The 18,483-nt window shown below is 42.0% G+C and overlaps 1 protein-coding gene and 1 pseudogene across 1 annotated transcript in view; both read right to left on the reverse strand.

The window, feature by feature from the left end:
* The window catches only part of LOC149228259 (uncharacterized), a 142,761-nt gene that overhangs the window by 33,422 nt on the left and 90,856 nt on the right, over positions 1-18,483 (reverse strand). The window lies entirely within an intron of this gene.
* On the reverse strand, positions 892-3,612 carry LOC149228260 (mediator of RNA polymerase II transcription subunit 14 pseudogene; annotated as a pseudogene).

Here is an 18,483-nt window from a genome sequence, read left to right on the forward strand (position 1 = left end):
CGGTCTCGCTTGGAAGGCCTTTTATCAGTCTCAGTCTATTTCAGAGGGTTAACAATTGAATTTATTCCATAATTCAGCCTCAGGGTATGTTTAGGGGTTTTGTTCAGCCTCAAAAAATACTTAAGCGACTTCAATTGGTATTTCGTCTACCTTAATGATTTGATCCTCAACAAGCTACGCTCTGACGATGATTTATCCTTAGTACCAATTTCTCCAATCTCCAAGTGATTTAGGTGTCTTGCCACAGACTTTGTCCAAAAAATATTTCGCTGCTCCTCGTATAGAAACCTTGTACCAAAACAAAGTAGAAAGAGGAAATAAAACCAATTAGAGTGGAATTTTTCACCACCGAAATTAGAAGAAAGAGACTAGGTAGGGTAGGATCACCTCCACCAAAACTAGTCCAAGAAAAAGGGGTCTTAGACCCTAAGAGCCTCACGCTCAAAGAAGAACAAAGACAAAATGATCCAACCCAATGATGATCCAAATGAATTCAACCCTCTTGTATTAATAGATTTCCTAAAGGGGATTCTCTTCTTAATTAATTGAGTGAAATTCACATCAAACCCCAACTTTGTGTTTTTCTGCCCCAGCTGCCCCAAACTAACCCAAACATTGGGTATTTTGGGGTTTTCCCCTTTATCGAGGACTATAGCCTACGAGGATCGAAAGGCTACTTCGTCCATTGGGCTAATTAATCCCTCGAAAACATTACAGTCCCCCCTTCCCAACATTGGTTGTCCTCAAGCAATGGCATGTATCGTTGTTGCATCAATTCCATATTGTCTGTAGTTGGTGGTATCAACCTTTCATAAATCTGATTCTGCAAGTTTGTCTCTTCCCCAGTGGAGTCGCCACAATTTGGAAAACCCATGAGCAAGAAATATGATCCTACAATAATTGATTTTGGTATTTTGGATGTAGCAAGACCCTTTTCATACACCTTTAGGCCCAAGAGTCTTCCAATAGATGCAAAAAGTTGCAAAATAATCTTGTTACGGACACTAATGAACACTTCAGTAGGTGTCAGACTACCCTGATTCAATGCCTCTTCACATTCTGTAATCGCAAACAAAATAAGATTCCTAGAAGAAGTTAGAAGAAAATGTTTATTCCTAATGTTAATTCCAAGAGTCACGTAACATTGCCCATATGCCAAACACACAATACTTCCTCGCCAAGTTCCCCAACATCAACTTTAGTACTTTCTTGCGAACAGCCTAATATCTTATTTAATGCCATATCATAATCATTCTCATGATGCTTCAAAATAATATCATCCTCAACTTGGCAAAGCTGACTGTTACTCATGAGCACTCTCTGAACTTCCAAAATATGAGTATGTATGTTGCAAGAGATAGCCCTCAACAATAAACGCTCTACATCTATACAACTTTGGTCAAGCACAAACTCAACTTCATTCCCAGTCTTGGGGTCTATCAAAAAGGTATTATGAGAACTGATAATGTTGATCTTGTCCTGGTTTAATTTTGAGAAAAGGCATGCAACCTGAATCAGCCCCTCCAATCCCTATAATAGGATCCAACCAGTACATGACTTTTCTACCAGGAGTTTTTGATGATGATGATGATGATAGTGGTTACCGTCCACTGAAACCAAATTGGTCTATCGAACCTATAATATTTTTAGTTTTTAATTGTCTGGCTCCTCGTCTTTCTTGGCGAGATTGGTGTTGTAGCTTTCTTTTTTTTCTCTACGGTCTTCCAACTTCCTCTATCTTGCATCTCCTTCATCTCTTCTGGTTCTTGGGACATTGGTGTCTTAGCTTCGCAATCTATTGTGTTCATCCTTTTGAAGATAGTCGGAGAAGAAGTTTGGTCTAGGAGATCTGCTTGGCTGTTAAATGAAGATTTATTTTGTATGGTATTTGAATCTTCATCACTGTTGATGCTTGAGGAGTCGTTGAGTGCACTTTTTTGTTGTTGGGCAGGGCTTTCTCCATGCTTGTCGTGAGAGTTGTTTCTGTCTTGCCCAATTTCTTGTGATTCAGAGTTTTCTCTAGAGTATTCTTCTTTGATGACAGTGTAGTGTTCTTTTTGTGCTCCTTCCCACCAAGTAGATCTGTGGTGGTTTTTTCTACCGGGATTTTTCTCGGAGGCTTTTGGGCAATTTTTGGCTAGATGGCCTGTCTCAAAGCACGATCGACATCGGAAGAGGACACTTTCATAATCGAGTTTCTGGTTCCATACATAATCTTTACTTGTTAGGTTTATTTCCGCTGGGAATCCGGCACTGAAGTCCATTTCCACACAAATGCGTGCATAGGTGGTTCTGGCATATTCCTCTGTTTCTGGGCACCTGCAGTAAAATTTCCCAATTGCATTTCCAATGGCTTTTAGCGAGGAGAGATTCCAGAGATGCAAGGGTAAGCTTGGCAATCTCACCCAAACTGGTGCTGAGGTTATCACTGCTGTTGAGGGATCGAACGCTGGGTACCATGGCTTCATGAATAGGCCTGATTTTTCCCAAAACCAAGGGCCGGAATCTAGAATGCATTGTCTGCTTTCAGGGTTTTCAAAATCTATTATAAAGAAACCTCTAGCACAGGGGTAGATATTAATTTCATCAGAAATGACAGGCTTCCATACCTCCGAGATCCAATTGTGGAGAGCTGTTAGCCGCGGCCATAAACCATTGAACCGACAAATTAGGGCACTTTCAGAAAACTTCAAAGCCTCATCGAGTGAGGCCTGGACCACCTGGATAGTGGGCGCTGGGGCTTCACTGACAATATGGGCAGCAGCTTGCCCTCCAGAAGCAGACGACACTGAGCCAGCAGCTATTTTCGCGAAGGTGGGAGCCATATTTTACTTGCCCTAGCCCCTCAACTCCCTTCTCAACAGAAGTGGCACCAACGGTGGCAACTAAAACTCCAGTCACCGTTACGACCCACTGGTATCAGTTTCTCCATCCGGAGGGACTTGAGTGTGACCAATATTGGCTCCTTATCCTAAGCTATTGTTAGATATAAGGTCAAAGCAGATTGCATCTTTCCACTTAACTTGTCTTAAAGTCTTTACCTATCTTAACACAGTATACATTACTAATGCAATGCAAAACTCATGCAATACAAAATATAATATTGCCAATGGACTTTCCATTGCAGCCATTTTGTGTTCCAGATCATCTTCAGTACTAAACCTTTGCATTTTGGTGAGTTTTAGGGGTCCACTCCTCTCACCTACAAGCAATTCTAGGTGCCCATGATAGCCTAGGGTAAGTTGAACTTTGAATTCCCCTTCAACATGAAGTACTACTCTATCATCAGACATAGTTACACTAGAAATTTCTTTTGGAAGAGATACTTCAAGCAATCGTGATTATAACAGTGTGTCTAGCTTTGGCAAGACTAGCTCTTCCTCTTCCCTAAAAAGCATTGTTTGCATACCCATATCTTCAATGATAAGTTCCTGTGAGGAGAACATCAAGAGAAGATGGAACATCGTAAATAGGTGCACATGCTTGTTGTAGACCCTCATGTGTAAAGAATAGAGAATCAATAGCCTAAGTAAAATACATGTCATGACTCGACAAACTTCCTTTAAGTTGTTGGCAGTATTGAACCAAGAGGATCTGATTTGTGTGCTTCATGGGCTTTGACAAAGCAATTAATAAGAGCTTTAACCATGTAATAATTGTTATTTGCAATGTTAAATGAAGCAGTGTTATCAAGACCGGACCGAACCAATTTGAACTGGTCGGTCTCACTGGTTTGAGGCCAAAACCAGTTCAAACCGGTGACCTAAACCATTTTTGGCCGGTTCGGTATCGAACCTGCTGGTTCATTTACAAAACTGGTTGGTTCGGTACCAAACCGGCCTTTTTCATTGAACCGGCCAGTTTTGTACATTGTTGCCAAGGACCCTTTGAACATAATTTTTTTTCAAAAAAAGAAATGATTTATGGCAAGAAAAGCCTAGTATTTGACCATATTGCCCTACTAATGCTATGCAATTCATGGTAATGTTAAATTCTTAAAGTAAAAGGATTCCTTTTACTTTAATTTTTAACATTATCATGAAATGACTCAGGATGTTTGAGAGTGGTTCTGACCTCATTGGATTTCATATGAAGAAAGTAGAATTTTAGATCTCATTCAAAATCCAGCAGACTTAACAGTTTTCCAAGATTTAAGGATTGAGGGGATTGCAACGCTACATTGGATTTTGTCATGTACGAGGGTATGGAATTAGTATTTAGTCAAGAGCACCAAGCCCTCTATGTACCTTGATGTTAGTGGCATTGGTTGTTGAACTCCTCTACCAAGAGCCTACTAAAAAAAGTACCCATCACTCAAATAAAATCTTGACTTGACATGCTATGCTTTTTCTATCTTATTTTAATGCTTAGAGGGTGATATTGATGACGAAGATCCCACTATAGGCAATGATTTTGATGATATCTGGGTATTTGTTGTAGCATAAATTTTTTTGAATGTTGGAGGCCATGTGGAGCTTGTTTGCTGATGTATTTTCGGTTTAGAGATGGATTGCACTCAGTGCTATTTTGGTTATGTGCACCCTTACATGCTATATAAATGAGAACTTCGCTTATTTGTGTATAAATGGTTTGGATTCATATGGATGCACATGAAAATATATATGTTTTTCTTTAAAATGTGAATATTTTATGTGTTTTTGGTTGAACAGTATTTTTACCGGTTTCTGTTCAATTCTAACTGGTTCCTGGTCCGGGGGGTCTACCAGTTCAATGACCGGCCCAGTTTTGATAACTATGGAATGAAGTTGGATGACAGCTTGCTAAGCAGACATTATACCATCCATTCCTGAAAAAATTTCTCCATTAGCTCCAAACACTTGTTGCTTTTCATTCTCTATATTTTGCATTTTTTCATCAGAATCAGTATCTATTCTAACTGGCCCATTTAAACCAAGAATTGCTCTGTTCTCATCATTATAATATTCCAGCTTATCTACTTTATTACTCCAACCTATTCTTTATATTGTGAAGTTTGTGTGTCCTCTAGTATCTAGCCTTCCATAAGCAAATATTGTGTAGACATTTTTTTGGTTGTTTATATAGCATGTCAGTATGATGATATTGCTGTAATTTGGCCCATTTAAAGAAATTCAAAGCTAAGCCTACTGAATTTGATTGCCTGTGAATGCCATTAGTAGACTGTGTGATATTAATCCTGTTAATTGATGATGATCCACTTAACTTTCGTTCTATATGTGGCAGACATTGTTGCTTGCCACTACTTTTATGATCTCTGGCTTGAGCATGCACATATTCAGCTATGATTGGTCCTCTCTTGATTACATCGCCTTGTAGATAAAAAACCTGACTGTCCCCTAAAGATTGACCCTTTTGTTCAGGGGTTTTCTCATGATCCAGGAACTTCATAATGTCACCCTCCTGTATCAGCAATAACTTCAGTCTGTGTTCATCAATACTGCTCTTAATATGTGTAGTAAAACGACTAATGTCATGCTCAAATGCATCAGCGTGTGCTTTGTTGTCATTATCACAATTCGTGGGGCTAAACATGGGCCCAGACTTATCATTCCTTTTTGGAGGATATAACCATGCCCACTTCTCCAAGTATGCCTTTATCCTTGCTTTAGCTTCCTTTGTACTTTGTTTTTCTATCTTGGGCTCACCATTAGTATCACTCGATCTGTTTTTCTTGCAGCTAGCCCAAAATTGATGCCATTTCTTTATACTTGCTTTCTGTTGTGTGTTCTTAGTATCAGGATCTTCATTTTCCTTGTCCAACTCCTCTAATTTTGTTAGAGCCACTCTGTTCCAATATTGCATTTTTTCATAGTTTCTGCTTGCTGCTCTTCCTGCTTCTTCCGAGACTCTTCATACTCCTTGCCAAAAATTGCTTCCAGTTGTCCCATCTTCAAATACACTCCAAGCTAGTAGGAGAACCAACTCTGATACCACTGTAGTAATCTAGGGTAATTTTTAGACTAGGTTTCCCAATATTTCAAAAAGATAACACAACAGCAGTGTACATATATCAAAAATTTCACAATAGCAGTGCACCAGATTGCATCTCATTAAACTACTACTTACATATTCATTGAAACTGCAATGTATGCAATCCAATAATTCAACCCACAGTACCCATATAAGTTCAAATCCAACAGAGTTTGACCATCGAGTAATTATACCCTAGCCTCCTACCAACTGAACTGTATTGTTCGACACTAGCTTCCCAAATGTAAACACATATAATAGTTTTCAAATCCCTTGTGGATTCTGACCAGCAATGTCCCAATAATCTCAGGGCGGATTCAACTACAGGAGCTAACCATGAGGTGCTACGTATAGGCTTAACACAACAGCCGAATTATCCCAAGGCTGTAACCATACTATGTAGGAGAGAGGTCGACGTCTTGTTTGAGTTTAATGACTAAATCATCTCAGAGATCCTTTGCAACCCGTCTATGGCTTCAAGAGATACACCGACTTTAAATTATTTCTTGAATAACTTCAAGAGGGACTTGGCTTGTTTGGATGATCACCGCCTGGCTTCAGAAGACCTCGGGCTGCCTCAATCAAAACCCTTGGATTAATCCTTCGCACAGTCTTAGATAAACCCTTTGAGTTCCAAATCTCACTCACGAAACCTTGAGACTGTCAGAATAGCTCAGAAAACCTTGTATTTTTTTTAGAACACATTGAACGCCCTCAGGGGTACGCAGGTCTATTACAAGTGGCCTCAGAACAAAACCGGATTTGCTCTATGTTAAAATTGGCAACTAGGGCAAAACTCCATGTGGGTCAGCTTATTTATGGCAGCTGATATTTTTATTGGATCCCTTTCGTCGAGAGGTGTAGGATTGATCCAAAGATCATCCGATTCCAATAAGTATTTATGGAGATATGTATTCATTTCGATTATGTAATTATTATCAAGCCGACCAGCGCTTATGTAGGCTCAAGAAGCCCAAACGTCATGTCTATTCAACCTATACGTTTTTGGTATAAATAGAAAAGGATTTGATGTCATTTGAACACATTCTTGAGTGATCTCCTCCACTCCATGTCTTGGGTTTTTGGAGGAGTGAGAGACACCAAGAGTAATACGCTGGCCTTATGGTGATGCCCTAGCCGCAGGTTGATCTACACAGCAAACAGAGACACCTAGCCATGCCCTAGCTGCAGTCCAGGGAGCTCCTATGTGGTTAAAGTGAGGCCTAATCTATGCTGTCTAGGAAGCCTCTATAACGCAGCTAAGAAAAGAATTATTTCTGTCAAGAACAGACCCTAACACGCTGTCAAGAAGCCTCCCTAACATGCTATCAAGAAGCCTCATACACTACGCTGTCCAGAAGTAAAACGCAGTCAAAGGAAATATGTAACACTTGGCCTCCGAGTATAGTAGGTGCAGTCATGAAGGCATCTCAACGCAGTCAATAAAGCTATCTTACACGCTGTTCTTGAAGACACATCTACGCTGTTCATCATAAGGATATTCCAATATAAATAGAGACATACACGCAGATATATGTAGCTCTAAATGGAGACATATACACTGATATATATAGTCACCTATTCCGCTGTAAATAGTAACACCTTATACGCAGGCAGAGGAAGGATTGCTGTAGGTAACAGCATGACAAATTAGGTCTGCTGGCAGCATGATGTATGAATGGACTGCATGACGTATAATGATGCATGATGACATGGAGCACGGACAACATGATGATGATGATGATGCATATTAGTATGGGCAGCATGATAAGATCATGAACATGAAGGGCAGCATGATAAGATCATGGACATGAAGGACAGCATGATGATGAATAAGATCATGGACATGGACAGCATGAAGTTGAATGAGAACATGTACATGATGGACAGCAGCATGATGATGATGCACATCTGCAAGGGCAGCAGCATAATGATAATACACATCTGTAAGGACAGCAGCATGATGATGATGCATATTAGTATGGGCAGCATGATAAGATCATGAACATGAAGGGCAGCATGATAAGATCATGGACATGGGCAGCATGATGATTATCATGATTAGTGCAGCATGGTGCAGTATGCAGTGGTGCAGCAAGAGGACCAGATGCAGCACGATGATAGGTGAAGGAGTCACCTTGAGAATCAGTTGAAGCAGAATGTCTTCAACTGATCTCATCGTTATACAAGATGATCTATGCTAGATCTAAATAAGTCAAAGTGTTGACTTCTGTTGTAAATATACTATCTCTCTCTCTCTCTCTTTCTCTGTTGAACTTTGAAGAACATAAAAGAAGAATTGATCAAGGGTTTCCCCACATTGTGGGGTTTGTCCCTGGCTGGCGCCACATCTTGTGTCCTCTTGTCTTGGCTTGTCTTCTGCGATTTATATTTATGTTCTATCTGCAGTTTACTTTAATGTTGATGTGATTTCTAACTGTGAAAATTTAAATAAATTGCTCTAGCATAGAACATACCTAAAATTAACATGGTATCAGAGCTGAGGCGAAGACAATGTCCAAGCAAGAGTGAAAGAGCAATCACCAAAGACAATAGGGACAAGACAAAGGATCAATGGGTTCCACATCTCTTTTCTAAGTTCACAAAGGGGGAAGTCGAAGCTTAGCATATTATCAGAATGGCATAGCAGAAGTTTCTGATGGCCCATCTAAAGATCACTTCATTGGGAAATTCGGATCCAAGGGTGGAAGAAAAGGCAGATGCCTTGGTTGCAATCAATTCGGTCATCATACGAAGGAGTGTCCGAATGGCAGAAACACATCTCTTGATGAAGATAACAATCATTCCAGGGACATCTTCAATGATCAAAGGAATGACTGGTAATGCAGGTCATCAAGGAAATGGTCGACTCTTCAAAGAAAGCAAGGAACCCTAGAATCTCTTTGATGTACCTGATCACAAGAAGAACCTGGTGTCCATCTCGGAAATGGAAGTCAAAGGTTTCAGGGTGGCACTCATCGATGGAAAGGTACGTGTTTGAAAATAGATTTTTCAAAGATGCTTTTGAGTTAAGGGTTGTATCAAGTTGCAGGAAGTCCACTGGGGACCATGCCCATTGACACAACACCAAAGATCTGTGAGTCAGATGACGACAAAGATGCTTGAATTCAAAAAGAGCATGAAGGTACATGTCTGAGATGTACCGAAGGAAAATCTTACAAGGGGACCATTCCCCTCATGTAGCAGGTCCACAGGTTTGGAACAACCCGTGGAGTTTGAGATTCATGAATGGGAATCTCATGTACACAGGTGGAATAAAGCCCTCTATGGCTGGAAGCAAAACACCCCGGGCGTAGTATGAGAGGATTGATAGCTGAAGTTGAGATTCACTAGGAGTGAAACCAATCCAAACCATTACCCGAAGGTTGTGGATGATAGACCTCTCATACCAGCACCTTATGCGAAGTTCGAACGAACTATTTCTGTCAGGTGCAGATCCTCTCATTTGCAAAAGTAAGAGGGAGTTGGATTCCGGACATATGTTTTGCAGTTAGCATGGTGAGCTCATATTTGGTTGAGCCTCACTGGATTGGTGCCAAGAATCTTTTGAGATATCTTCGAGCACAATCTCTCATGGATTGAGATACACTGCCAGAAATATGAAAACTGCATGAGTGTACGAACGCTGACTGGGCAAGCAGTGTGGAGGGTCACTAGAGCACTTTTTAGTGCTGGTTCTCTTTGGATTCTGTTTCGATATCATGGATGAGTAGGAAGCAGAAGTCGGTTGTTATAAGTACAGCCAAGACCGGATACATAACTACAAGTATGACCTCGTATGAAGTTGTCTAGTTGTGGAAACTCTTCAGTGAGTACACATGATGAATACCACTGTGATTCTCTTGTGGAACAGGATGATTCGCTCTCTTGTGGGATAGGATGATTCGCTCTCCTGTGGGACAAGATGATTCGCTCTCTTGTGGGACAGGATGATTCGCTCTCCTGTGTAGCAGGATGATTAGTTCTCCTGTGAGGCCTGCATCAGCGGATGGAGTTCTCCCTAGTTGAGAGGGAGTGTTAAAATTGGCAACTAGGGCCAAACACCATGTGCGTCGGCTTATTTATGGCAACTAATATTTTTATTGGATCCCTCTCGTCGAGAGGTGTAGGATTGATCCAAAGATCATCTGATTCCGATAAGTATTTATGGAGATATGAATTTATTTCGATTATGTAATTATTATCAAGCCAACCAGCTCTTACGTAGGCTCAAGAAGCCCAAACGTCATTTCTATTCAACCTATACGTTTTTGGTATAAATAGAAAAGGATTTGATGTCATTTGAACACATTCTTGAGTGATCTTCTCCTCTCCACGTCTTGGGTTTTTGGAGAAGGAGTGAGAGACACCAAGAGTAATATGCTAGCCTTATGGTGATGCCCTAGCCGCAGGTTGATCTACGCAGCAAACAAAGACACCTAGCCATGCCCTAGCCGCTTTCAAGGGAGCTCCTATGTGGTTAAAGTGAGGCCTAATCTACACTATCTAGGAAGCCTCTATAACGCAGCTAAGAAAAGAATTATTACTGTCAAGAACAGGCCCTAACAAGCTGTCAAGAAGCCTCCCTAACACGCTGTCAAGAAGCCTTATACACTATGCTGTCCAGAAGTAAAACGCAGTGAAAGGAAACATGTAACACTTGGCCTCCAAGTATAGTAGCCGCAGTCATGAAGGCATCTCAACGCAGTCAATGAAGCTAACTTACACGTTGTTCTTGAAGACACATATACGTTGTTCATCATAAGGATATTCCAAAATAAATAGAGACATACACGCATATATATGTAGCTTTAAATGGAGACATATACGCTGATATATATAGTCACCTATTCCGTTGTAAATAGTAACACCTTATACGCAAGCAGAGGAATGATTCTTGTAGGTAACATCATGACAAATTAGGTCTGTTGGCAACATGGTGTATGAATGCATTGCATGATGTATAATGATGCATGATGACATGGAGCATGGACAACATGATGATGATGATGATGCACATTAGTATGGGTCGCATGATAAGATCATGAACATGATGGGCAGCATGATAAGATCATGGACATGAAGGACAGCATGATGATGAATAAGATCATGGACATGGGCAGCATGAAGTTGAATGAGAACATGGACATGATGGACAGCAGCATGATGATGATGCACATCTGCAAGGGCAGCAGCATAACGATAATACACCTCTATAAAGACAGCAGCATGATGATGATGCATATTAGTATGGGCAGCATGATAAGATCATGAACATGAAGGGCAGCATGATAAGATCATGGACATGGGTAGCATGATGATTATCATGATTAGTGCAGCATGGTGCAATACGCAGTGGTGCAGCAAGAGGACCAGATGTAGCACGATGATAGGTGAAGGAGTCTCCTTGAGAATCAATTGAAGCAGAATGTCTTCCACTGATCTCATCATTATACGAAATGATCTATGATAGATCTAGATAAGTCAAAGTGTTGACTTTTGTTGTAAATATACTATCTCTCTCTCTCTTTCTCTATTGAACTTTGAAGAACATAAAAGAAGAATTGATCAAGGGTTTCCCCACATTGTGGGGTTTGTCCCTGGTTGGCGCCACATCTTGTGTCCTCTTGTCTTGGCTTGTCTTCTGCGATTTATATTTATGTTCTATCTGCAGTTTACTTTAATGCTGATGTGATTGCTAACTGTGAAAATTTAAATAAATTGCTCTAGCATAGAACATACCTAAAATTAACACTCTAACATTGATGTCTGGCCTCAAAAGGTGTCTTGGCTTGCCATAGAAAGCTAGTGTTGATTTCGTTCTACAAATTAGCCTACATCGATGTGACATTTGACTTCAAGGGAGTTAAGGTCTAGCTTGGAAGGCATTTTATCAGTTTCGATCTATTTCGGAGGGTCAACAATTGAATTTGTTCAACAGTTCAACCTCATGGTCTGTTCAGGGGTTCCGTTCAACCTTATAAAATACTCATTCGGCTTCAATTGGCATTGTCTGCCTTAAATGATAGTTTAATGATTTGATCCTCCACAAGCTACACTTTGACCACGATTTAGCCTCAATACCAGTTCATCCAATCTCAAAGTGATTTAGGTGTCTTCCCACAAACTTTGTCCAAAAAATATTTCATTGCTTCTCGTATAGAAACCCTATTCCAGAACAAAGTAGAAGGAGGAAATAAAACTAATTAGGGTGGGATCTTTCACTGCCAAAATTGGAAGAAAGAGACTAGATATGGTGGGCTCACCTCCACTGAAACTAGTCCAAGAAAAAAGGGTCTTAGACCCTCAGAGCCTCAGGCTCAAAGAAGAACAAAGACAAAATGATCCAATCCAATGATGATCCAAATGAATTCAACCTTCTTGCATTTATTGATTTCCTTGAGGGGATTCTCTCCTTAATTAATTGAGTAAAATTCACATCAAACCCAAACTTTGGTTTTTTTGCTCTACCTAACCCAAACTTGTCCAAACATTGGGTATTTTGGGGTTTTCCCCTTTATTGAGGACTATAGCCTACGAGGATCAATAGGCTACTTCGCCCCTTGGGTCAATTAATCCCTTAGGAACATTATAAAGGATAGAATGGCAACAAAGGGAAAGAAACCTATGGACAAGGACAAGCCAGCAATGCCTAGATGTTTAGTACACATCCATTTTTCTCCTATCTATAAACCTCAATATAGAGGTCAAGAAATATTCACAAGTTACACCCATATGCAATATTCTTAACATCTTTGTCAAAACACTTGTAAAGGTCAACATCCACCAAGAATACTTTGTTCTTTGAACACCAACTCCAGTGAGATGGTCCAACACATTCATCATTGAATCTAGGTCGTGGAACACAAGCTCTAAATTCCATTTCCCATTATTGTTGAGGAATGCTCAACTTTGAAGGCCAACATGGCCCCGCATCTTCATTATTTTGTTTCCTTTATATTTATATTCTTGTACCTAAATGTGGAAATGATCTGAATTAATGAAGAAATGAAATGAAATACATATATAAATAGAAACACAGAGCTACAGTGAAAACAAACTTCAATTCATTAATGACAAAGTACTAAAAATTGTTCACATGCTAGCTTATCTATGGTAGCTTATCTCTGAGAAGAGGTGTGGTGGCTATATGCCTTCGGAATTGTGTTACAATGAGGCTCGAAACCCTATTTATTATTGAGAAACAATGAAAAACCCTAAACATTTAAAAACCTAACCCTAGGAGATAAAGCGCCAAAAGTTTGAGGGCATCATTGGGGTAAATTGGTACATCAACTTCTCAGGGTCGTAACTTTGGCATACGATCTCCATTTGACGCGTACGATACCCCGTTAGAAAAATCTATCTGAGGACTACAACTTTCGACTGCAAAACCTTGTCATAAGTTGTGAGATTACTCGTTTTCCAAAAAAATGTCATTTAGGGCCTCAAAACAACTACGGAAGTTCAAGACCCAAACAACTGCCAAAAATAGTAAATTGTGTTATAATTAAGGAAACTAAAAGAAACAATGTTGGGGGTCCAAGTGGAATAGGCAGGTGGCCACCAATATCCACTTGGATCATTCCTCCCCCTTAGGGAAACTTCTACTAAACTTGGTCCCTAGTGAGCCACTTGCCCTGGTGCAGGAGCTAACCAACTTCGACAACTCGATACAATTGGATCTTTTGTTGGCAAGTGTTATTGATCTGTGTTTCCATGATCCGATCAGTGGTGGCTTGTTCCATGCAGTCTGGGTTGAGCTCTATTGGTATTAGTTGTTCTCATAGTTTTAAAACTCGGACTCGGGCTCGAAATTTGCCAAGGGTCGACTCCGACTTTGACCCTGACTCGGTATGAACTCAGCCTAGTTGATTTCAATGACTTAGTCTTTGTAAAAAATACATTAAATATTTATTTTTTCATGAAAACACATATTTTTAAAGATTTTCATTCATGTTTCCAAACTCAAAGCATTAGAATAATAGAGAGAAGACAACATATGATCAAAGTATGTTCATGAATATATCTATTATATCAAAATGGCACCCATTGCACTGTCCAATAGATGTAATATATAGAGATTAGAACAAAAACACATAACTAAGGAAACTCTAAATGGCCTCTACAACAAAACATCACTAATCACTATTGCTAGACAAGGCAACATCATCAGGCTCAGACTCAGAATCAGAGTCAGACAGGGAAACCCATGGCTTCTCCTTTTCATCAAGATCTCCAACTGCAATTGCCCTGGTGCAAGAACTGGCCAGCTTTGACAACTCAATACAGCTGGATCTACTGTTGGCAAGTCTTCTTGATCTGTGTGTCCATGATCTGATCAGTTGTGGCATGTTCCATGCAGTATGGGTTGAGCTCTGTTGGTGTTAGTTGTTCCCATAGTTTTAAAACTCATACTCGGACTCAAACTTGAAATTGGTCGAGGGTCGACTGGGACTTGAACTCCAATTCGGTATCGACCTAGCCTAGTTGATTTCAATGACTCGGTCTTTGTAAAAAATACATTAAATATTTATTTTTTAATAAAAAACATATTTTTAAAGATTTTCATTCATGTTTCCAAACTCAAAGCATTGGAATATTAGAGAGAAGATGTAATATTCCTAATTAGACATGGCTAATTGGAATATTCGATTTTGCTCAATTTTGCCTTCTATAGTTATTTATAAATAAAAAGGTGAGGAAAGGGGGACATAACTCACTTTTTGAATAGAGTCACTCCCTAGTAGCACAACGTTGTAACTTAAAAGGGGAGCCAAGGGGGCCAAAGGACCACGTAGAGAAGGGGGCCCACATAGACACTTAGAGGGACTGCGCAAATGGAGAAGGAGCACGTGGCAAGAGAGAGGCTACATTGGAGGAGGTGGGCCTTAGGGTTTTGAGAGAGGCCAATGCTATAAAGGAGAGAGGAGCCTCCTCATTTAGGCATTGGATTATGTTGCATTTGAGCTAGTCAATTCGACTTAGAGCACGCTAGCTGTTTAGCCTATCTGCAACACTATTTAGTGCATCGAGTGTCTCCATTCGGAGATCTCACCCTTAGCCCCGGGGGACTTCGAGTGCCTGCTCGGGCAAGGTAGTTTCATCAGTATTTTGCAGGAGGAACGATTTCTGGAGTTGAGGAGGAACGGGGAGGACGCAGTCTCTTTTGGTGGCAGCTCCGGATTGGGTTTATGTGGAGGACTTGAGCTTGGAGATTGAGCAAGGCATCAGCCCTTGTTTATTGGAGGATTTTGGCAAAGTCTCGGGTAGAGTTTTGGAGGATTCTCTTCAGGGGCAATGCAGAGCCTTGAGGGATAGAGTAGATCCTCAAAGGGGTGATTTTCGGGGTTCGACTATTTTAGAAAAGCTTTCTGGGATTTTCTAGGTTTATTGAGCAGAGGTTGATTCCAGAGTTTCAGCATTTTCTGAGGAGGGGACCAACCCCAAATCCTCACTTGATTCCAGCAATAGCAGGAGCACAACAGTTCTCTGGCAGCTTGGATGCAGTTCAGAGAGAGGCCATTTCCTTGCCATTCTAAGTGTATTCCTTCACTTGCCTTGTGCAAGTCGAGGTGCTATCTTTCTAATCACCTCTTGTACTCTTTCCATTACTCATTATAATAAAATGGCTTAGTATTTCTCTCTGCATTTCTCGAGTATCTGCTTCTATTCCATGTATACATTATTGTATGTTGCACTACTGTTATTTTTATCTCTTTGAGCTTCCCGGCTACCATACCACTTGTGTGTTTTTCTCCTATACTCTTAGACAGAGTCTCGAAAGGGCCAGGTAGCCTCTAGATCTCGTCCTCTTTTCAGAGGCGACATATCTGGTAAACGCCCTCCCAGTCCATCTCTGGTTGGAGTTTGCTTGTGTTTGAGGGATACCCCTGATAAGGGATATTACAGTGGTATCAGAGCATAGATCTAGCTCAGCCTGTGGAGCTAGCAGTCTATGACACCGAGGGAGAAGCCCTACATCTGATACAAAGGTAGGAAATACAGAGATATTAAGCGTAGGTTGGAGAACACCTACGGAGAGGGAGATTGTGTTCGGGTGGTGGATGCAGAATAGGAGGAGCCTGTGGTAAACACAGAACAAGAGGACCCTGTGGTGGACACAGAGCAGGAGGATCCGATGGCAGATGAGGACGGGAAGAGATTTGCAGACATGCTCCTCAAATCAATGCAGGATCTGTCGAGGCAGATCGAAGTGATGGGGCAGAGATTCATGGCGGTGGAGGCTAGACAGCATGAGAACCCACAGGTTTTCCAGGTTGGTGAGGGATCGGGTACATCCCACCATTTGCCAGAGGAGGGCGCCACTCAACGTGATACTACTCAGCAAATGGTCTCACATGCCCCTACACGCTCTACCATGCCCACTTTCCTAGGAGCAAACACGGGGGCTAGAGCCTAGCAGGAGGCAGAGCCCGGTCATATGGGCGATTATTTTGCAGAGTACCAGGTCTATGGGCAGGAGTTCAGGGATGCTCTCTCATTCAGAGACTTTGTTCAGCTCTAGCGGGATAGTAGACCCCACAACCATCACAGAGGATACCAGCATTATCATGATGGAGACACCCACCGCACAGCTAGTAGATTCCACTTGCCTACGTTTGAGGGCTCATCAAACAGTTCGGTAAAGTCTTGGGTGGAGAAGCTGGACATCTATTTCTAGCTTAACCAGATGTCGGAGATAGAGGCCATCAAGGTGGTGACATTACATTTGGATGGTGAGGCCCATCGCTGGTGGTTCCATGGGATGGTTACACTCGGACACTCCACAGTGACGACATATGCCGAGTTCACCAGGAGATTGATAGATAGGTTTGACCGGGGGGATCCGGAACAACACTGTGTTGAGCTGACGAGGCTCAAACAGATCGGGAACCCAGAGACCTACATTGTAGACTTCTTGAGGGTTTCAGTGATGGTGCCAGATCTATCCGCGGCACGAAGGATCTACATGTTTGTTGAGGGGTTAGCTGAGCCACTTCGGGGTCTAGTCCAATCCACTAGACCAGCCACATTCCACGATGCTATTAGCAGGACCTGGGACTTACAGGGTGCCTTACCCAGGACCCGGACACCTTACCCCTAGAGACAGGCTTTCCAGCCTATGGGGAAGGATGTGAGGATTCCGCCTCCAAAGGGGAATCCAAGACAAGCACATATTGATGATGATGCCAGGAGGGAGTTGAAGAAGAAGCGGTTGTGCTTTACCTGTCAGGAGCCGTGGGCATCGGGACATAGATGTGCTGCTGGAAAGGCACATTTTATTGAGGTCTTCTCCGAAAGCAGCGGGGAAGAGGATGAAGAGGATGATGTGGAGGCAGGAGATAGTCATGCTGCGCAGGATCCTTTGCACCTCCACCACCGGCAGCAGGTGGTGCAGCTTTTGCACCTACCGAAGGGGCCCTTGCAACATTGCGAGGAGTTCCCAAGTATTTGACGCTGCACATACGGGGGACAGTACGTGGCTAGCGAATATCAGTTTTGGTTGACAGTGGGGCAACCCACAACTTCATCGATGCACAAATGGTTGAGCGGAGAGGTATACAGACAAAGAGCTTCGATGGCTTTTCAATTTTTGGTCCTAGGAGATCAGACCATGGTGTGTGCTCGTTATGTCCCAAAGTTATCAGTGATGATGGGCACCTACACACTGACTGACCACTTTTTCGTGGTCAATATTCCGGACACCAACATGATATTGTGTGTTCAGTGGCTTATTACTCTAGGGAAGGTCACGATAGATTGGAAGGCCCTAGAGATGGAGTGGGATGATGAGAAGACAGGGGGGCATGAGAAGATACGGGGACAACACACATATCCACCTCAGACTGTTTCGGCTCATCGGATGGAGGCAGTCTTCCGGAAGGGAGACGTAGAGTGGGCAGTGGAGCTATGTGCATCAGAGGTAGGGACTATAGGGCAGACGGTGCACCCAGAGATATAGTCCATCCTTGATCGGTATGCCACAATGTTTGGGGAGATTCCACCGGGACAGCCACCGGCCCAAGGGTTTGAGCACACCATTGAGCTTGAGCAGGGCATACAAGCAGTGATTACTACCCCCTATAGGCATCCCAAGGCCTATCGGGATGAGATTGAGCGAGCCATTCAAGACTTGATGGCTCTTGAGCACATTCGACCGAGCACGAGTCCTTTTGCTTCTTCCGTGGTGTTGGTGAAGAAGAAGGACGGCACATTGAGAATCTGCATTGACTACAGGGCCCTGAACAAGAAGACCCTGAAGAACAGGTACTCCATACCTAGGATCAATGAGTTGATGGATGAGTTGAGAGGAGCACGGTTCTTCTCAAAGATTGATTTGAGATCTCGGTACCATCAGATTCGTGTGAGGGAGAAGGACATTCCCAAGACCGCCTTCAGGTGTCACTGTGGGCACTTTGAGTTTCTGGTGATGCCCTTCGGGCTAACCAACGCCCCAGCTACATTCCAGTCCTGCATGAATCACATCTTCCGCAGTCACCTAAGGAAGTT

The sequence above is a fragment of the Pinus tabuliformis genome, chromosome J (assembly GCF_031772625.1).
Source record: "Pinus tabuliformis cultivar Carrire ecotype Pingquan chromosome J, CPIR1, whole genome shotgun sequence".
Taxonomy (NCBI): Eukaryota; Viridiplantae; Streptophyta; class Pinopsida; order Pinales; family Pinaceae; genus Pinus; species Pinus tabuliformis.